This window comes from Macaca fascicularis, chromosome 16 (assembly GCF_037993035.2).
Source record: "Macaca fascicularis isolate 582-1 chromosome 16, T2T-MFA8v1.1".
NCBI lineage: Eukaryota > Metazoa > Chordata > Mammalia > Primates > Cercopithecidae > Macaca > Macaca fascicularis.
Genome location: NC_088390.1, coordinates 57,061,056 through 57,083,556, shown reverse-complemented (window position 1 = coordinate 57,083,556; position 22,501 = coordinate 57,061,056). Strand labels below are relative to the sequence as shown.

The window sequence follows — 22,501 nt, the reverse complement described above, 5'->3', positions numbered from 1 at the left end:
GGAGGAAGCAGGGAAAAGCCCAATGGTAAGAAGATTCCATTTATTACATAGGTTAATATTCTCATGGCTATTTTCCAATTTGAAAGGTTATGGTCTTTCACCCACTCCCCTCAATGACGACTATGAAGAACCTTATAAAATCTAAACAGTAAACAGATGAAAGGGCTGGCCCTAATACTATTTAAGCATGTCCAATCTGCAAGGAATTCAAAAACAGAAGGGTCATTTCATGAAACAAATAGAGCTTATATAACCCCACAGAGTCCCCTGGTTTTTATAGAAGCCAAATTCAACAGGCAGTTCTCTTTGGCCATCTATACTTCAGCCAAGCCATTTAAAAATATTTCTTGCTAACATGATGCGGCTATGGAAGGGACCCAAGGAATGGATTTCAAAGGAGAAAGTCTAATTAGTCGTAGGGCATACATTTTGAAATAAGTTCATTAACTTGGAAACTGAAAAGGCCCACCTGCTCCAGAGGATTTGGTCTCCTACAAGGGCAACCGATTATGTTCAGCATTAACTATTACTATCCAGCAGTAAAGAATTCAGTATTCCCATGAGATACTTTTCTTCCTGAAAGGCACCTAGACCTCCTTCCAACTGTAAAAGAGAAGAGAGGTGTATGTATGTTTTTAATCTTCTCCTTTACAGTCTTAACTAAAAAAACCTAACTACTATTTACATGGACCATGTGCCTTACTTGGAAACAATCTGCAGAAAATAAATTCCCTCCTCTAAAATTATTAAAAATAAGCAAAATTATATGTTAATGTTACAGTTCTAAGTAAACGAAATGGAACAAAGGATGGGCAGGAATTTCTGTTTTAAGTGTTCATTCCAAAATTCATGACTCAAGGAAAAAGTAAAACCACACAGGCAGACAAAATAGGGAAAGTTAGACAGAATATCTGTCTTAACAGAATTTCCTGGCTCCTGATGATGTGTGTCAGAATTTAAAAGATTAAAAAGCAAAAACACCTATTTAACCCAACATAACTCTGACAAAACATACACAAGCTTTGGAGGCCAAAATCTCATACTACAAAGTAAAAGTTATAAGATGTTACACAAAATGGTGGAGAGTTTTTTTCTGTAAGTTACACAGAGAGATAAGAGCTCCAAGGTAAAACACACAGAGGCAATTTGTTCAAAATCAAACTCCTTTTATAAAGTAAAATGAAGCCTACAAATTTCTTTAAGGTATCTTTTTTTTTTTTTTTGAGACAGAGTCTTGCTCTGTCGCCCAGGCTGGAGTGCAGTGGTGTGATCTCAGCCCCCTGCAACTTCTGCCTCCTGGGTTCAAGCAATTGTCCCACCTCAGCCTCCCGAGTAGCTGGGATTACAGGCACGTGCCACCATGCCTGGCTAATTTTTGTATTTTTAGTAGAGACGGGGTTTCTCCATGTTGGCCAGGCTGGTCTCAAACTCCTGGCCTCAAGTGATCCACCTGCCTAGGCCTCTCAAAGTGCTGGGATTATAGGCATGAGTCACCGCACCTGGCCCCAAGTATCTCTTTTCATAAACTGTAATTCTAATTTCCCTGAAGGTCTTTTATGTTTTTGGGTTTTGTTTGTTTGTTTGTTTTTTAGATAAGGTCTTGCTCTGTCGCCCAGGCTGGAATGCAGTGGCACAATTATGGCTCACTGCAGCCTAGACCTCCTGAGCTCAAATTATCCTCCACCTCAGTCTCTTGAGTAGTTGGAACTACAGGCATGTGCCACCACACCTGGCTAATTTTTGTATTTTTTGTAGAGATGGGTTTTTACCATGTTGGCCAGAATGGTCTTGAACTCCTGAGCTCAAGCAATCTTCCTGCCTCAGCCTCCCAAAGTGCTGGGATTACAGGCATGAGTCACCATGCCCAGCATTCCTGAGGAACTTTTCTAGGGAGAAAAATAATCTGACTCTAAGGTTTCCATATCATATATTATCAACCACTGATTAAAAATTTAAATTCAAATATCATTTCTCCCCTTACCATTATTGTAAAGTCTTATCCTATATCTAGAAATCACCAGAGAAGATCAGAATAAATAGTTCTGGCTTACTCCAGGTAAGAATATTTAAAATAAAACTTTTTTTGAAGCCACTTATGAAAAATGTTTATTTAACACTGTAATGATTCTTATTTTAAAAAGAAAATCTTACATGCTTACCTTATATGACTTTAACTTTTTAACTTTACCTATCATTTGCACTAAAATGAAACAGTAGATTGTACTCAAGAGGTGTATTTTTAAGTCATGGTAAATGTTTTTATGCATTTCATTCTGCTTTTTCCCTCATGATTAAACTATATTTAAAATAAAACTATGTAAAAACTCACCAAGTTAAGTCAGTAGGAAAACTCTAATTTGTCTTGTCTAACAGGAAATCTCTGTTGGAAATAGAGAATATGAATCAGACTTAACTAGATTCTGAATCTCATACAAGTCTCTACTTACTTTGTCTATTCCTAAAAAGGAAAAATCTCACAAAAGAAGGTGATACATTTGCAAAGAAATGACTAGTAAAAATTTACTAGTCAAAATTACCATTCTTAGGTCAAGACGGGTGGATCACTTGAGGCCAGAAGTTTGAGACCAGCCTGGCATCATGGCGAAACACTGCCTCAACTAAAAACACAAAAAATTAGCCAGGCGTGGTGGTGCGCGCCTGTAGTCCCAGTTACTTAGGAGGCTGAGGCACAAGAATTGCTTGAACCCGGTGGTGGGGGACGGGCTGGGGGCAGGGTGGGGCGGAGATTCCAGTGACCCCAAAATCATGCCACTGCAGTCCAGTCTGGGCGACAGAGTGAGACTCTCTCAAAAAAACAAACAAAAAAATTACCATTCCTTTATCTCATCACTAGCTCTGAATGCTCTATTTCTTAGTCATCTCTCAAAAAAAGATTATACTTAGAAATGGAAGTCAGAAAAATCCAAGCTGATTCTCCTTTTTTTTGAGATACAGTCTCAGCTCTGTCAGCCAGGCTGAAGTGCAGTGGAGTGATCTCCACTCACTGCAACGGCCACCTCCCAGGTTCAAGCAATTCTCCTGCCTCAGCCTCCTGAGTAGCTGGGATTACAGGTGCCTGCCACCAGGCCTGGCTAATTTTTGTATTTTTAGTAGAGACATGATTTTGTCATGTTGGCAAGGCTGGTCTCAAACTCCTGACCTCAAGTGATTGGCCCACCTCGGCCTCCCAAATTGCTGGGATTACAGGCGTGAGCCACCACACGCAGCCCCAAGCTAGTTATTCTAATAAACTGACCTATGAGTGCAGCAAAAATGAAGTGACTTGTCTCGTGTCAATACTTACAAGAAAAGAGAGATCATTGTTGCCAGCTCTTTCACAAAATGCTGAAAGAATTATTACAAGTTTTAATGTAAAACACCCTTTTAAAAAAGTGCTCTATGGGTAAATTACACCAAAGCAAGATGCATTTAAACAAAGCCATGTATCCTATGGTTTCTGTTTAGAGACAAGGTCTCACTATGTTGCCCCAGCTGGAGTACAAAGGCTATTCACAGGCCTGAACACAGCGCACTATCTCAGCCTCCTGAGTAGCTGGGACTATAAAGGCACACGCGACCAGGCCTGACCCTGTGGTTTTAATAAACAACTGTGACAATGAGATGCAGAATGGTGGACATTAAAGACTGGATTAATACTGATTATACAAGGGAGAGAAAGAGGTTCCTGTTGAAGACTGGAGAGAGAGCCAAGCAACACCAACCTCTGATAATCCACCGTATCCTACAAAGTAGCTCAAAACAGAAACAGGGATAAGAGAAGTAGCAATGCTTCTTGGAGTCTAACATAGGCAGAAAATTCCACTGCTATATTCTCTTTTGTGAGAAAATAAAGTATTGCATAAATCATGGGTAAGTGATTCCTTAAAAATAGAATCTCGGCTGGGCACAGTGGCTCACGCCTGTAATCCCAGCACTTTCAGAGTCCGAGGCAGGAGGATCACAAGGTCAGGAGATTGAGACCAGCCTGACCAACATGGTGAAACCCCATCTGTACTAAAAATACAAAAATTAGCTGGACATGATGGTGCGTGCCTGTAGTCCCAGCTACTCGGGAGGCTGAGGCAGGAGAATCACTTGAACCCCACAGAGGTTGCAGTGAACCAAGATCGCACCACTGCACTCCAACCTGGTGACAGAGCAAGACTCCGTTTCAAAAAAAAAAAAAAAGAGTCTCTTTCTGAAAATATAAGCACCAACTTTAACTAGTACATTGGTACAAATAAGATTCTCTTAGACTATATAATAGCTTTTGGTAAACAAAGTCCAGTTACTATCAGTGATCAAATAGCCATCACCAAAAACTGTGCTAAATGACTGATGCTAAAACAGGGCAGTCTTAATCAGATACCATAAAATAAATTCACTTGTGGTCAGGAGTTCGAGACCAGCCTGGCCAACACGGTAAAACCCCATCTCTACTAAAAATACAAAAATTAGCCAGGCATGGTGACGGGTGCCTGTAATCCCAGCTACTTGGGAGGCTGAGACTGAAGAATCGCTTGAACCTGGGAGGCGGAGGTTGCAGTAAGCAGAGACTGTGCCAACAATCCCACGTAGTTCAGTTAATAGTAGCAGGAGTCAGGCTGAATTCATGCAACAAATATTTACTGAGTATCAACTGCAGGGCATTCTTTGCGACACAGTGGTAAAAGAGACAGACAAGGTTCCTGACCCTCTGAGGATAGAAAGATAGAAGGCAGAAGATATCAACCAACTCTTAACAAACGAAAATGAATAGCTATGATTCTTAAAGCAGAAACCAATACCTTTAGTCCCTTACTCTCCAATTTTTTTTTAAGCTTAAGGTTTGGATTTCTCAAAATTTAAAGCATCTGACAATACTGCTAAGGGCTGAACAGGGAGACTAACATACTGTTGGTAGGAGAACAAACTGGTACCACCACTTTGGAAAATAGTTTATTATCTAATAAGACTAAAGATTCTACAATTCTGCTGCAAGTACATTGTCTAAAGAAACTTCTGTACATGTTCACAGCAGCATTGTTCATTAACAGCCAAAAACTAGAAACAATCCAAGTGTCTATCAACAGAATGAATACATAAATTGTGGTATATTCATATAACAGAATGCTATATGGCAATGAAATCAAACTACAGTTCTATATAGCAACATGGATGAAAGTTATGAACATACATATTGTTAGGTTCTTCCTGAAAGAAGACATAAAAATGTAAAAATCACATAATATATTATTGCAATTTATACAAAGTTTAAAAACAGTTTAAAAACTAAATTATATTGTTTTAGAATGAATCCTAGGTGGTAAAATCATGAAGAAAAATAGGGATATGATTATCATACGTCAGAACAGTGGTTATTCTGAGCAATGGTATAGGTTATGATCTAGAAGTGAGACGCAACAGGCTTCTTCCAGGTGTTGGCAATGATACATTTCTAGGTCTAACTGGTGGTTACATAGGTATTTGCCTTTTGTAATTAATCCTCACATTATACAGTCATGTTTTGTGTATTTTTCTGTTATATTTCATAATAAAAAATGTTCAGGCCAGGCATGGTGGCTCACGCCTGTAATTCCAGCACTTTAGGAGGCTGAGGAGGGTGGATCGCTTGAGATCAGGAGTTCAAGACCAGCCTGGCCAACATGGTGAAACACCATCTCTACTAAAAATACAAAAAAAATTAGCAGGACATGGTGTCACACACCTGTAATCTCAGCTACTTGGGAAGCTGAGGTGGGAGGATCACTTGAACCCAGGAGGCAGAGGTTGCAGTGAGCCAAGATGGTGCCATTACACTCCAGCCTGGATGACAGAGTGAGACTCCGTCTCAAAAAAAAAAAAAAAAAAAAAAGTTCAAAGCATACATGATTAAAATAACCTAATAGAGTAGATCTCTAGCCTCCAATAATATATAAGTGTGAGTACATCTTGCACATAATACAGTTTTTTTAAAAAAAAAAGATAATTTAGGATGAGAAGTCAGTAATAAAACAAGGCCACCCAGGAATAAATACCTATAGGCAGGATTTTCTATTACTTTCTTTGAATTTAAATGCCATACCTAAGATCTATATTTCAGGGAAATTTTCTGTACTAATATAAAGGTTTAAATCTACATATGACTACCACCAGGAACCATGAGTTAATCCCCAAATTATTTTGAGACAAAATCTTCTGAAAAAGCAAAGCCAAGACACAAGTATTTTTTTATTTTACTAGTTTAATCATGGCCTCTGATGGAACCTCCAGTAAAATCCCAACTCCCTCTGAGTGAAAGCCTTACAATGGCCAAAAGGGTCCTGCACAATCTGGACTTGATTACCTCTCTGGCCTCATTTCCAGCTATGTTTTCCTGATCTCACTATGTACCAGCTACACTGCCCTTTTTTGTTTCGGTTCCTCAGAATAGGCCCATTCCTGCCTTGGGGCTTTGCACGTGTCATTTTCTGTCTGAATAAATCCTCCCCTCGATGTTCTCAGGGCACACACCTTCACCATTGCTAAGACTTTCCTTGTCACCATCTCTGTAAGGTCTTCCCTGACACCCTTAAAAATGAATTCCTGGCTGGGCATGGTGGCTCATGCCTGTAAATACCAGCACTTTGATATGCCGAAGTGGGTGGATCACTTGAGGTCAGGGCTTCAAGACCAGCCTGGCCAACACGATGAAACCCCATCTCTATTAAAAACACAAAAATCGGGCCAGGCGCAGTGGCTCAAGCCTGTAATCCCAGCACTTTGGGAGGCCGAGATGGGCGGATCACAAGGTCAGGAAATCGAGACCATCCTGGCTAACACGGTGAAACCCCGTCTCTACTAAAAAATACAAAAAATTAGCCGGGCGAGGTGGCGGGCGCCTGTAGTCCCAGCTACTCGGGAGGCTGAGGCAGGAGAATGGCGTGAACCCAGGAGGCGGAGCTTGCAGTGAGCTGAGATCCGGCCACTGCACTCCAGCCTGGGCGACAGAGCGAGACTCCGTCTCAAAAAAAAAAAAAACACACACACACACAAAAATCAGCCGGGTGTGGTGGCACACACCTGTAGTCCCAGCTACTCAGGAGGCTGAGGCAGAAGAATCGCTTGAACCTGGGAGGCAGAGGTGGCAGTGAGCTGAGATTGCATCACTACACTCCAGGCTGGATGACAGAGCAAGACTCTGTCTGGGAAAAAAAAAAAAAAAAAAGCAATTCCCTCCCTTAACAGCCACAATCCTATTCCTGCTTCATCATTTTTTTTCTATAGCACATAAAGTCATCTACCATCCTGTATCTTTTTACAATCTGTCTTCTCTAACTGGAAAATAAGCTCTACCAAGGCAGGTTCTTGTCTGTTTTGCTGCTGCACCCAGACAGTGTCTGGCGCATGGAAGGCTACAAATACTTATTTAATAAATGACTGAATTAATGTTTTCTTTTAGATTCCCCTGCTTGAAAGATTAGACAGTAACTCTATACAAAAACAAAAAAAACCCCAGAATGTTTCCCCCTTCTGTATGTCAAATTAACAAAGTTTATTCTACTAACAAGTTTCAGGTTTAGGCACTTACTATTAATGAGTCAGAAGATTAAGACTTCTAAAAAGTTGATACAAACATAACTATATTTTCCCTTAACAAATGTGTAACATTGGCCAGCCACAGTGGCTCATGCCTATCATCCCAGAACTTTGGGAGGCCGAGGTGGGTGGATCACCTGAGGTCAGGAGTTTGAGACCAGTCTGGCCAATATGGTGAAACCCTGTCTCTACCAAAAAATACAAAAATTAGCCTGGTGTGGTGGTGGGCACCTATAGTGCCAGCTACTAGCCAAGAAGCTGAGGCAGGAGAATCGCTTGAACCTGGGAGGCAGAGGTTGCGGCGAGCCACGATGGCACCACTGCATTCCAGCCTGGGTGACAGAGTGAGACTCCACTTCAAAAAGAAAAAAAAAAAAAGTGTAATACCTGTTTTTAATGATAACAATGCCATTGAGGGCACAAAGAGACAAGAACTCTCATGTACTGCTGGTGTGGTGTAAATCAGCATAACTATTATGGGAATTACTTAACAATATGTAACATAAAGACTGAGTACTTACTATATATACTATTTAAGTTTGTAAAAAGTGAGCACATTTTACTTTTATAGTCAGAAAAAAAGTTTTTTAGAAGAAAGAATCATGCAAAAAAAATATATAATTTCAATAAAAAAGTTCTTCAGCACCTTGGAAGGCCAAGGCAGGCAGATCACTTGAGGTCGGGAGTTTGAGACCAGCCTGGCCAACATGGTGAAAACCCGTCTCTACCAAAAAATACAAAAATTAGCAAAGCATGGTGGCATGCGAAGAGATTGCAGTGAGCTGAGATCATGCCACTGCACTCCAGCCTGGGTGACAGAGTGATACTCTGTCTCAAAAAAAAAAAAAAGAAAGTTCTTTATACTGTATTTTGACTCCAACAAAAGCAATAAAGTCTTCTGTTACATATCCAGATGAAGTATCTCAAGAGGGTAACTACAGTTAGAAAAATAATGGTTTTTTACTTAGGAACTAAAAAAAGTTTTATAGCAGTTTCCAGAGTGGAAGGGAAAACAAACTCTACGGTGTTAGTGTTCCACATAAGAGCACAATTTTCTTCTAAAGAAAGATTTAAGATAGGAACATTTCTCTGTAGCATAAAATGTGGGACTGATGTGACAAAGAGCAGGTAAACAATTCCATTCAAACTTGGTGACTACGATGACATAGGGAAGATAATTCACTAAACGAGATTGCCTACTGGGTGACATGACAGATACTTCTGAGTATACATATAGTGCTTATACTTTTGAAGGAATATGTCATCTATGTTAAAGTTGGCATAAGCCTAGATCCAAAGGTTACTTTCCAACCACAATACTTATTACCTGAACCAAACCCTAAGACAAGAACAGATCTGAGATAAAATACACAGGCATCTGATATACTAGTTCTATTTATTACTCTGATTTCTATTTGAAGGTCTTATTGGTTGTCTTAAAAAAAATTCAGCACATAAATTCTCAAATTCTGAAAGATAGCTGATATATTCATAAGACAGGTGGCTGCCCAAACTAGTTGTTAAGAAAGGAAGTCCTACTCAAACGCTTGCAGCAGGCAGAGTGTGTTATTAGAGAAGAGTAACAGTTTTCATTTGTAACACTTCAGGATTCCAAGTGCTCAAAGCTCTGAATAGGAGCCAGGTTTAAAGGGTGAAAAAACACAGAGCATAAAAATTAAAAATATACTCAACCTCACAATAATGAATAAGGCACAGTGGATTAAAGACTCCAGAAAAAATTTATAAATGAAAATCATTGGTAATTGAAACATATGGTCCTTGAACAAAATTTAAATGTAGTGATTCTAATCAAATATCAAGGTGAAGACATATTTTTTAAATGCTTCCTTTGGCTAAGAATGCTTCAAGAAACCCTTCTATAAATATCAACTATGTCTGGATCACACTGAACTTAGAAAGTAACATAAGAAGAACATGAACTGGATTGGAAATCACTAAATAGTCCCACACTCAGTAGGGAGAAAATATTCTAGAAGGCTGGGCATGGTGGCTCACGCCTGTAATCTCAGCACTTTGGGAGGCCCAGATGGGCAGATCACCTGAGGTCAGGAGTTCAAGACCAGCCTGGCCAACATGGTGAAACCCCATCTCTACAAAAACACAAAAATTAGCCAGACATAATGGCGGGTGCCTGTAATCCCAGCTACTTGGGAGGCTGAGGCAGAAGAATCACTTGAACCTTGGAGGCAGAGGTTGTAGTGAGCTGAGATCGTGCCACTGCACTCCAGCCTGGGCGAAAGAGCAAGAATCCGTCTCAAGAAAAAAAAAAAAAAGAAAGAAAGAAAGTATTCTAGGAGTTAAAAAGTAGTAAAAGAAAGCTTATAAGGAGAATAAAAGGTGAGCAGTAACTGAAATTTATTTAAAAACACCTAATAACATGAGACAACAGAAATGCAAAATATTAAAATGCAAGCTGGCCAGGTGCTGTGGCTCACACCTGTAATCCCAACACTTTGGGAGGCCAAGGCAGGAGGATCACATGAGCTCAGGAGTTCAAGACCAGCCTAGGCAACATAGTGAGACCCTGTCGCTAAAAAATTAATTAAATTAAAATAAAATGTGAAGTTGCCAAATTTATCAGATTCCAAAAAGAATCCGTAAGGAAAGAAAATTTCAGAGCCTCTCATTCTCTGATAAAAGAAGACCATTATTCCAAAGTATGGAAGGTTTTCCTCATCCCTCTCCCTCCCTCAAATAATGACTATAAATACCAAAGTGTTGGACCCAGTGGGAGAACTCAAATAATGAGATAGTTTAGGACAAAATCAAACCATTGAAACAAAAGAAGAGGAGAAGGAGGAAGAAGATGATGATGATGAGGACAAAGACCAGAAAAGATATGTACAAAGTTGTTCACTGGTTGTCTGTAATGCAATGGGGGAAAAAAGGAAAACAATTTAAATATCCATCAAAGGGACTGTGGAAAACCTGTGAAATATTCATAGTGTATAATAAAAACAAAACAGCTAAAATGGGAGACCTAGATCTGAATCTACCAACATGTACAGATTTTGGAAAACAAGAATGAAAACAAGACTGCTGCAGAACTTTTATATATATATATATGTGTGTGTCTTTATATATATATATACACACACACGCACATATGTACTCACACGTATATAATTGTCTAAAAATTAAGCACGCAAAGCAATACATTTTCATACATACACACATACATACACATCTACATTGCACTGGAATGATACACGCTAAATTCACGGTAACAGGTGGTCTCTGGTAGTGAAGGATGGAAACAGAACAGAAAGTATAAATAAATAAAACTTTAGCTGACAGTGTCACAGTCTCTTTTTGTTTGGCTTTTTCTTTTTTTAAGCTTTTCAAATCTATGAATTCAGGAAAAATGGTAAATTAGAAAAGCTAAAGATTGCTTAATGACTTGTGATACAGAAAAAAAAGCTAAATAGCTCAAAGCAATATTTTAAATAGATACTAATGCAGCCTAAATCAAACCAAAAAGAGCCAATGAATTCAGTCCAGATCATCTCACTAATGAAAATCCTGTGTTGGTAAATATTTTTTCTATAGCTGATGGGAATTATACAGCACTGGGGTTCCTTAAGCAGCGAAACTAAAGGGACTGACTTTATATATGTCAATAAGAAAGTACATCTTTTTCTTTCTTTCTTTTTTTTTTGAGACGGGGTCTCCCTCTGTCACCTAGCTGGAGTACAGAGGCTCGATCTCTGCTCCCTGCAATCTCTGCCTCCTGGGTTCAAGCAATTCTCCTGCCTCAGCCTCCTGAGTAGCTGGGATTACAGGTGCGCACCACCACGCCCGGCTAATTTTTTTTGTTTTTAGTAGAGATGGTGTTTCAGCATGTTGGTGAGGCGGGTCTCAAACTCCTGACGTCTGTGATCTGCCCACCTCAGCCTCCCAAAGTGCTGGGATTACAGGCGTGAGTCACCATGCCCAGCCAGAAAGCACATCTTAAATAAAAATAATGTTCATAGTAATCCAACATATCTTCATTGAGACCATAAATCCTTATATTTTGCCTTAATTTTGTTTATTCCTCTAAGAACCAATCTCTCTTTTAATCATCTCAAATTTCAGTACCTGAAACTCAAAGACAGATTATAAAAACAACACTTGAGGCTTTTTTGCCTTCTTGAATTGACTTAAGCTTTTTTTCCTTCTTTCAAATATGTTTTTCCTCCTTCTTCCTTGACTTTTCCCATCTCCAACCTGTTGTTGTTTTTTTTTTCCTTCCATTCTCTCACCAACAGTTGCTTTCAACTGCTAGCAAGCCTCTGACATATTTATATTTTTCACTTCTTTAAGGAAAAGATGCTCCCACTCCACAGCCCAAACGTCAAATAAAGGGGAAAAAATTTATGTAAAGAGTACTAACCATATTTTGATGCCTTTCCTTTCTGTATTATGGCTAGGAATAAAGCTCTAATTGCCAAACAAGAGAGCAAAATCAAACTTACCTGTATGTTTTATCATCTTTATAACATTTAAATTTATCCAGGGTCCTCTGTTTCACAAGTCACTTTGGTTAGGAATTATAAGGCCACTTAAAATAGGCCACTATAGTTGAGCACTATAGTCTAGTGGAAACCATAACCTCAAGATTCACAGTAGACAAACAACCTAGGCCAGGTGTGGCGGCTCATGCCTTTAATCCCAGCACTCCGGGAGGCCAAGGTGAGCACATCACTTGAGGTCAGGAGTTCCAAACCAGCCTGGCCAACATGGTGAAACCTTGTCTCTACTAAAAATACAAAAATTAGCCCGGCATGATGGGGCAAGCCTGTAATCCCAGCTACTTGGGAGGCGGAGGCCACAGTGAGCCAAGATCACGCCACCGCACTCCAGCCTGGGCGACAGAGTGACACTCTGTCTCAAAAAAAAAAAAGAAAGAAAAAAAGAGACAGAGAAGCAACGTGTGCATTTCCACCCCCATCCTCCTTTAAAAGGATTTCCAAGGTCCTTTCCAGTTAAATGCTTTAAGCTATATAACCACTCCCTCATAAGCAGTATTCAATGTTTCACAGTCTTCGAAGTACTCTGACATTTATGATCTTATTTGGGATTTTCAACAGCTCCGTGAGGCACACAGAGCAAGCAAGTATTTTACAAATAAGGGAACAGAAGCTCAGAGTTCCAATTTGCTGTGGTCACATGGCTATTAACGGGCTTGAGTTCAGAACACAAAGTCTTTTAACTCCTAAACCAACACTTTGCAATTCCTTTGGGGTGACCCTTAGATCAGGTATGGTCTTTTATTCAACATGTAGGAATGGGAAAAATACCTGAGAAAGATACCTACATTCCCTAGCTTTCAGTTCCAATTTCATTTTCAAGTGGCAACTCAGTATGAATGTATGTTCTTTTGGCAGGGCAAGGTGACTCATGCCTGTAATTTCAGCACTTTGGGAGGCCAAGGCGGGCACATCGCCTGAGCTCAGGAGTTGCAGACCACCCTGGGCAACATGGTGGAACCCTGTCTCTACTAAAAAATACAAAAAAAAAAAAATTTGCCAGGTGTGGTGGTACATGCCTGTAGTCCCAGCTACTCGGAAGGCTGAGGCTGGAAAATCACTTCAGCCCAGGAGGCAGAGAGGTTACAGAGAGCCGAGATCATGCCACTGCACTCCAGCTTGGGCTACAGAGTGAGACATCGTCTTAAAAAAAAAAAAAAAGTACATTATTTTGTTCTAATGAATTTGGATCACCATTATTAATGGAGACCTCAACAAATCATTAATGGGTTCATATCTACTTCCACGACTGGGTCCTGGGAACGAATCTTATGTTGTAATTATTTTTATTATTTTTTAAATTTTTTTATTTCTTGAGATGGAGACAGAGTCTTGCTCTGTCACCCAGGCTGGAGTGCAGTGGCGCAATCTCGGCTCACTGCAACCTCCGCCTCCCAGGTTCAAGCAATTCTCCTTCCTCAGCCTCCCAAGTAGCTGGGATTACAGGGGTGCGCCACCACGCCCAGCTAATTTCTGTATTTTTAGTAGAGACGGGGTTTCACGATGTTGGCCAGGCTGGTCTCAAACTCCTGACCTCAAGTGATTCACCTGCCTTGGCCTCCCAAAGTGCTAGGATTATAGGTGTGAGCCGCTGTGCCTGGCCCTCCTATGTTGTAATTATTTCAGAATGACTTTTCATGCTTTAGCACCTGATAATCAATTTTTTCAAATAAAATATCTATTGTTTTAACATGCCAGAGTAATTCTTCTAGCCTAAGTTTTCAAGAAACCAGCATCTTTCTCCATAGCTATCTTCCTCTCCTTCGCCACAAGCTTACAGAATTAAAAAGCACAATTTTTACCATTCTTTAATTATACTCATTTCAGGTGTCTAACATGACTAAAATACTAACTCGCACCTCTTCGATTCAATTGCTTAAGCTAAAAACCCTATCTTTTCCTATCCTCTTTATCAGGAAGTCCTGTCAGCTGTCCTGCTTCTCAATGTATTCCATATTTGTCCATTTCCGTCCAAGCCAGAGTTTTCTCACCTGAATAGCTACTGGTTTCTAATTCATCTCCCAGCTTCCTCTGTACCCCAATTTATGTATTCTTCACATGATAGCCACAGTGGGCTTTTAAAATGTAAATCCAGATATTGCTCCTTCACTTAACCACACTTAGAATTCGAGCTCTTTATCTGAACCTACAGAGTCCTATAAGAGCTGGCCCATTATACCAAATTCATCACCTACCACTCTCCCTTATCACTAACTTTACTCCAAAAACACTGGGTTTTCTCTCTACAAACAAGCCAAGATTGTTTCCATCTTAGGGCCTTTGCATTTTTCCCTCAGGCTGGAAGAAACTTCTTCCAGATATTCACATTGCTTCTTGTTACTTAGGTCTTCTCTGACCACAGCCAAAAGCAGTAGCTCTACGCCTACACCTGCTATGAATTTGTTTCATGTGACTTAATCCTCTACACTGTCTACAGTCTATAGCCTGATCATTCAGGTGCACTTATAATAATCACATGTGGTCCTGCAGGGCTGAGACTCAGAACCTAGACAATGGGGGCTCTCTTGAAAGAATGCCCATTTCTAAGTCTGAAGCAGCCCCCTGGTCTTTTTCTTTTCAGTGCCCAACAGAGTACCTACTAAACTCTTTTTACTTTGGGTGTACAATTTTTAAACAAAGCCATACTTAATCTTAGAAAATTTTCCTATGATGTTGTTTAGGTCTCTCTTTTTAAAAATTACATCACACCTCTAGATTCTGTATTTTTTTATTTGCCTTAAAGAAATCAGCCAGGAGCGGTGGTGTCCCATTATGACTAGTCTTTTTTTTCTTTAATTGATAGAAAGTAAACTATGGGCTGGGGTGTGGTGGCTCATGCCTGTAATCCCAGCACTTTGGGAACCAAGGCGAGCAGATCACCTGAGGTCAGGAGTTTGAGACCAGCCTGGCCGACATGGCGAAACCCCATCTCTACTAAAAATACAAAAATTAGCTGGGCATGGTGGCGCATGCCTGTAATCCCAGCTACTCGGGAGGCTGAGGCAGGAGAATCGCTTAAACTGGGAGGCGGAGGTTGCAGTGAGCTAAGATTGAGCCATTCCACTCCAGCCTGGGCAACAAGAGCGGAACTCAGTCTCAGAAAAAAAAGAAAAAGAGGCCAGGCATGATGGTGAATGCCTGTAGTCCCAGCTACTTGGGAGGCTGAGGCAGGAGAACTGCTTGAAACCGGGAGGTGGAGGTTGTGGTGAGCCGAGCTCGTGCCACTGCACTCCAGCCTAGGCAACAGAGCAAGACTCTGTCTCAATAATAATAATAATAATAATAATAATAATAATAATAAATAAGCAGAAAAACAAAAAGTAGAGATATGAGTATTTCTGGAGATGAAGAGCTAAATAATACCAGCAATTTTAACAAATGCCTTATACAGTGATAGTAAAAATTGACGAAACTTGCTAATACTAAATTTTTCCAGAGTAAAAGACTAAGCTGATTTGAATAAACTGATGGAAGTTATTAACACTCTTTGTGGGCGAGAAGTTTGTACCCAGAACATCCTGCATTGTGCCTAGCACAGAGAAGGTGCTTCACAAGAAAAGTCTGGTGAATAAAGGAATAAAATAGCTCTGGAGATATAAAAGGACTTAATAATACCCAGTCAAATGATTTCATTTTACAGATCAAGGAACTGAACCCCAAAGCAGCTTAGTGGCTTGCCCAATGTGATAATAATACACAGGAAGCCAGCAGCAGAGTTCGGAACAGTACCTAGCTACTAGCTATCATACTATCTCCTCACAGTTATGTGGGGGAAAAAAGAGACGTTGGGCTCAAGAATTTCAGTGTGGGTAAATGAAAGATAAAAGACCGGTGAAAAATAATCAGACTGTAATTCAGGACACTGGGTCCAATAATGATTGACAAATTGGAATAGCACAAGAAAGATATTGGTGAGGCACTATAGTTACCTATTAAGTAGGGTCCAAATGGGCTACCAAATTCTCTCCATTATCAGAAAGGATACTAGAAACAAAACCAGAAAACACACACAAAATTGCCTTCCCTCAACCTAGCTTTCCAGTCTTGTCTAATGTGACTGTTCAAATTAAGTCAACTGTCAAGCTACTCAATTCCACTGCTCACTCTATATTCACAACAAAATTAAAGTGGCTATACAAACTGGATTCCTCCTAAGGATATGGAGTTACAAAGATAAATTTGCAACTCTATTTGTTCCTGGCTCCTATAACCTTTTCTTATTTTCAATTCAACCAAACCTTTACTGATTAAAACAGCACAGACATAATTTGACTGATTCTTAAGATGTGAAAGGTATCTTTATTTCTTGAATAAAAGGCATCCTTTATTTCCTCTTTCAAAGCAAAGATTCATCCTATCATCTTAATCAAATTAGTATCAAACATTTAGAGTACCCATTTTGTGATAGGCCTATGGATCATTTAAATTTTGGAAGAATAGGCCTGGCACTGTGGCTCATGCCTGTAATCCCAACACTTTGGGAGGCCAAGGCAGGTGGATCACTTGAGGTTAGGAGTTCCAGACCAGCCTGGCCAACATGGTGAAACCCTATCTCCACTAAAAATACAAAAATTAGTCAGGCGTGGTGGTGGGCGCCTGTAATCCCAGCTACTCAGGACTCTGAGGCATGAAAATTGCCTGAACCCAGGAGGCGAAGGTTGCAATGAGCCAAGATCGTGCCATTCATTGCACTCCAGCCTGGGCGACAGAGTGACACTCTCAAAAAAAAAAAAAAATTGGAAGAATAAGTTTTCCCTACCTATACTACTACAGGTTGATCATCCCTAATCTGAAAATCTGAAATGCTCCAAAGTCCAAAACTTTTTGAGCACGGATATGATGCTCAAAGGAAATGTTCATTAGAGGATTTTGGATTTTTAATATTTAGATTAGGAGTGTAAATATTTCAAAATAGGAAAAAAATTAAAAACCTGAAACACTTCTAGTCCCAAGCATTTTGGGTAAGGGATGCTCAACCTGTAGTAGAGTCACTACTACAGACAGATTTTAATCTTAAAGCTAACAACTAATCTTAACATTAGTAAATGTGTTTCTATTGCTTGTGCCTTTGTCAATCAACATAAAAAAATATTCGTTGGATGCAGTTTGAATGTCCAGTCCCAGGCTGAACTGCCAATCTCACCATTGCCAATGTCTCTGTGTAGTTTGAATAAGGAGAAAGTGTTTCTGGCCTTGAAGACCCAGGAGAAGACTCAACTTAAAAGAATAACTCATATTTTCAAGAATGTAGAGTTTCTCTTCAGTACATAAAATTTCCTCCATTAGACAATTTCCTACCATCTCTTAAATTCTTCCTTTAAATAGCAATAAATGGTTATCAGCCATTTAAAAGTCACCAAGACTATACCCGACCCTTTCACCCCTGCATACCAAATGGAACAAAAACACAGTAAAACCAATTTTAAACATCTAGAATAGTCAGATAGGAATTCAAATCAGGAAGGGAAACTTTGGACTCTAGACACAAATTCACTTCAAATAATATTTAAGGAACTTATAAATATATTTCTAAGGATTGGGCCCCTCAAAGTTACAAAACATGGGGAAGAGTTAACACTACCACTTTATCATTATTGCCAGAGGTGGTTGCTTTAAGAACTGTCTTACAAAGGTCAGCGTTTTATTGGGTCTTCCAAAAATCAATCCTTCACAATGAGAAATGGACATCAGTTAAATAAACTGCTAGAATAAGAACAAGTCAATATATCCATAAGCTATTGCTATTCTCAGGGCCTGAATTCTAGTGCAGGCTTGAAGATACTTTCCTGAATGTGAATTTCCTCATTTTTCTTTCCCTCATCTTTAATTGAGGGTGACTGTGTAAGAATCTCTAAGGTCCCTTCAGTGCTAAAGTTCTATGCCCCTTTGGAAACACTGTTAAAATTGTTTCTACCTTTTTTCATATATGCATTTTATTTTAAAGAAAAGCAGTATATATATAAGTAACTTAAATAATTCAGAAATTACAAGAAGTTACAATTGAAAAGTAAGTTTCCTTCTAGATTTAAAATCCCTCTCTAAAGCTTTTAGAGAGGGATTTTTTATATCTTCGGAAAAAAACAACAAAAAAATGAACATAACAGGCATCTACCAGCATATATATATATATATATAAAATACAAATATACATGTATTTTTTTCCCTGTAGACACACTTTATTCTTTCTAATGGTTGCACAGAATTCCACTGTTACCCTGCTGAATGGTTTCCATGCTTTTGCTACTGCAAACAATGCAGCAACAAGTGTATCTAAACATAAGCACAAGTAGGCCCAACAGCCTGCACGCTGTTTATTTTGATATTTTGAAATTACCCTCCAAAATATATCAATACGGTACTTCCAATGTGACTCCCACTTGAGCATCTACCCTCTTTGATACATTCAGGATGGTCAGAGATAGTCACAGAAGAGTGGGTACAAAAAAAACCTTTAAGTAGAAGAGCCAGTGAGATTTAGACCAAAAAAAGAAAAAGTCAAAAATGCCTTTTATAAATACAAAAATAATATAAATATATAATATACACAATATATAAGTATATAATAGATATGATATGTGGTACTTTGTTTACAAGATTTAAGTGTTGATGCTTCCTTGCGGAGCTCTGAACGAAGATATACAGACAGGAAAAAAAAGTTTTTTCTATTCAAGGAGAGTAGGTGAGCAACTTGTATTGCAAATCCTATGAATCCCAAGAAGGCCTAATTCTGTCTTAGATCAGGACGTGAATTTAAATGTACAACTAAATTCCACTACATATAATCTGGCCTCTTTCACCCAGAAATGGTTATCAGCACAGCAAAAGTGAATTTAGTTCCTCGTCTTTGTCCCTGACAAAGGATACCTACTAATGCAGCCATTAACCCCCAATTAAATAGGACAGTACACGATTCCAGAGGTGATAAACATGTTAGTAAAACACACAGACAACAATTCTTTGGGCATTTTTAAAACTGTTTTTTACTAGTGACAGTGTCTCGCTATGTTGCCCAGCTGTTCTCAAACTCAGGGACTCAAGTGATCCTCCTACCCTGACCTCCCCAGAAGCTGAGACTACAGGTATGCTGCCACCACACCCAACTAAATGTTTAATTAAATAACTGTTACAATGTCTGGCATGTAGTAGATACTGAATAAGTAATTATTAAATTAATTCATGGCATCCACTTTGGAAATTACATGTTAGTTTCTTTTTTCTTTTCTTTCTTTTTTTAAAAAAAGATAGTAGCACTTTGTGAGGCCGAGGCCAGTGGATTGCCTGAGCTCAGGAGCTCCAGACCACCCTGGGCAACATGGTGAAACCCCATCTCTACTAAAATACAAAAATCAGCTAGGCGTGGTGGCGCATGCCTGTAGTCCCACCTATTCGGGAGGCTGAGGCATAAGAATCCCTTGAGCCCCGGAGGCGGAGGTTGCAGTGAGCCAAGATCGTGCCACTGTACTCCAGCTTGGGCAAAAAAAAAAAAAAGGAGCCTAGTATGGTGGCACATGCCTGTAGTCCCTGCTACTAGGGAGGCTGAGGTAGGAGGCTCACTTGAGGCTAGGAGTTCAAGGCTGCAGGTTGCTATGATTGTGTCTGTGAATAGCCACTCTAGCCTATGCAATAGAGTGAGAGGTATCTTTAAAAAAGAGAGACAGACAAGGTACTCCTATGGTGCCTGGGCTGGACTTGAATTCCTGGGCTCAAGGGATCCTCTAGCGTCAGCCCTCCTAATAGCTGGGACTACAGGCACACACTATTGAGTATCATCTTAGTTTTAACTGAAAGTATTTGCAAAGGACTATGTAAACACAAGGCAATTCTAGGAGTGGGTGTGTATGTATGTGGTGAGGAGGAATATATGAATTCCTAAAATCAAAATAAATGTATGTGAAGTTCCCATTTTCCTTTCCTGTAACTTGCTATTATAAATATTTATTACATCTTCGATTTTAACATGCTATTAATTTTGAGGAGGAAAAGAAAAAAGCAATACTTTGCTCTTAAACTGAAATGCAAAAAAACCTGCATATTTTAGAATCAGAGAAACTTAGTATATCTAAAGTGGTATATTTGTTTTCAACTGAAGCTCCCTCTAATTTTGTAAGTAGGAAAATACAATTTATGAAAATTCATATGAGACTATTCCCAACACATTATTTTTTCTCCTCATCCAAGTATACCAACTACACCCAACACTAAATCTCTTAAGAAAACTGCCCCCTACCATGCCCAACTATGAGACAGACTGAGGCAGGGGGAATTTCTTGAGCTCAGGGGGTCAAGTCCAGCCTGGAAAACATAGGAAAACCCCCTCTCTTAAAATAAGTAACTAAATAAAACAACAACAAAACTTGGCCCCAGTTTCTTCTACTATCAGGAGTCACTGAAACACAAACCTCACAATTTTAAGCATCAGTGGGAAGAACTCAGAATCAAAGCCAACCTTATATATACCTACACATAAAATCAACTGGTATTATGCTGAGAACCAGAAATCTCTCTTTCAAAATGAAGGCGGTCTTCTAGTCTTTGCTCTGACTACACCACAATTTACTGGTAGGGCCCAACTGCAGACACTGGGCTCAGAGCAAATACTTCCAGGTATCCAACAGGGCATGAACTAGAAAGGGGAGGGTGAGCTGAATTAAACGGGATGGAAAGTCAAATATTAGAGTTACTTTGGGGCCGGGCGCGGTGGCTCATGCATGTAATCCCAGGCATTGGGAGGCCAAGGTGGGTGGATCATGAGGTCAAGAGATTGACCAACAGGATGAAACCCCATCTCTACTAAAAAAATACAAAAACTGGCCGGGCGTGGTGGTGTGCGCCTGTAGTCCCAGATACTAGGGAAGCTGAGGCAGGAGAATCACTTGAACCCAGGAGGCAGAGGTTGCAGTGTGCCAAGATCACACCACTGCACTCCAGTCTGGCGACAGCAAGACTCTCTCAAACAAACAAACAAAAGAATTACTTTGGGCTGGGTGCAGTGGTTCATGCCTGTAATCCCAATATTTTGGGAGGTCGAGGTGGGAGGATCACTTCAGCCCAGGAGTTCGAGACAACCTGGACAACATGGCAAAACGCGATCTCTACAAAGAAATACAAAAATTAGCCAAGCGTGATGGCTCGTGCCTGTGGTCCCAGCTACTTGGGAGACTGGGGTGGAAGGATCACTTGAGCACAGGAGGCAGAGGTTGGTAGTTATCTGGGAGGTCCCCAAATTCTATCACTAATAAAGAAACCCTTACCTGCAGGCATATGATTTGAGTTGCAGCTGAAGAAAAATAAAAATCTTCTAGGTGCTTGAAAATTCTACTTATTACAGTCAACATCCCATTTATCAGACTGAATTCCACAGATTAGTAAATAAAAACTTTAGGTTAAGTGTTTTCAAATAAAAATTTTAAACAACACCAAAACAAAACAATAAAAACCTCACAAATATTCCAACCAACAATTAAACAAATAGGCCTCGGACTGAGGAAAAGGAATCACACCCCTCAATACAATCTACTGTTTCCAAGACACAAGAATCTGTTTCTTGGACTTGAGATTGGTATTAAGTGGCAGTGGACCAAGGAGAAAAAAATAAATGACATGAAACAAACCCAAAAATCAAATCCAAAGACAATTTAACACTGAGCTTGCTCGTACTGTCAAGAACAAATTAAAGCAATGTTTGCTGGGGTTGCCATAGCAAACTACTATGACATAAAGGAAAACAATAGCTCACAATAGGCTGTAAACAGTCTAGTAATCAAAGTGCGTATTTATTGGTTACTGCCTATAGCTGTCAGAAAAGTTTATCCAATCAGATCAGGTAATACATATAACTTTCTTTTTTTTTTTTTTAAGAGATGGAGTCTCGCTCTGTCACCCAGGCTGGAGTGCAGTGGCGTGACCTTCACTCACTGCAACCTCTGCCTCCCAGGTTCTAGCAATTCTCCTGCCTCAGCCTCCCAAGTAGGTGGGACTACAGGCACACACCGCCATGCCCAGCTAATTTTTTGTATTTTAGTAGAGACGGGGTTTCACCGTGTTGCCCAGGCTGGTCTCAAATTCCCGAGCTGAGGCAATCCACCTGCCTCGGTCTCCCAAAGTGCTAGGATTACAGGCATGAGCCACTGCACCTGGCTATACAAATAACTTTCCAAAGTAAGTTTTTAAATTGTTGTCCAATGTTCTTGAGATTTATAATTAACCCAATCACTTCTATAGGTATTGCATGTCTAAAAACTTTGACTTTCATGGCTGGGAGCAGTGGCTCACGTCTGTAATCCCAACATTCTGGGAGGCCAAGGCAGGTGGATCATTTGAGATCTCGAGTTGGAGGCCAGCCTGACCAACATGGTGAAACCCCGTCTCTACTAAAAATACAAAAAAATTAGCTGGGCATGCTGGTGTATGCC

At 39.8% G+C, this 22,501-nt stretch overlaps 1 protein-coding gene across 8 annotated transcripts in view; it reads right to left on the bottom strand.

Moving 5' to 3' along the window:
- SPOP (speckle type BTB/POZ protein) overlaps positions 1-22,501 on the bottom strand; it is an 83,013-nt gene that overhangs the window by 36,628 nt on the left and 23,884 nt on the right. For 3 of the 8 annotated variants that reach the window (XM_045374971.3, XM_045374970.3, XM_005583621.5), the window contains one exon: positions 2,330-2,380. The exons of 3 other annotated variants lie outside the window; for them this stretch is intronic. The gene's annotated coding sequence lies outside the window, so the exon portion shown is untranslated. Of the gene's footprint in view, positions 1-469; positions 604-2,329; positions 2,381-22,501 lie in introns of all 8 variants that reach the window. 2 more of the 8 variants (XM_065531360.2, XM_005583620.5) reach the window with 1 other exon arrangement.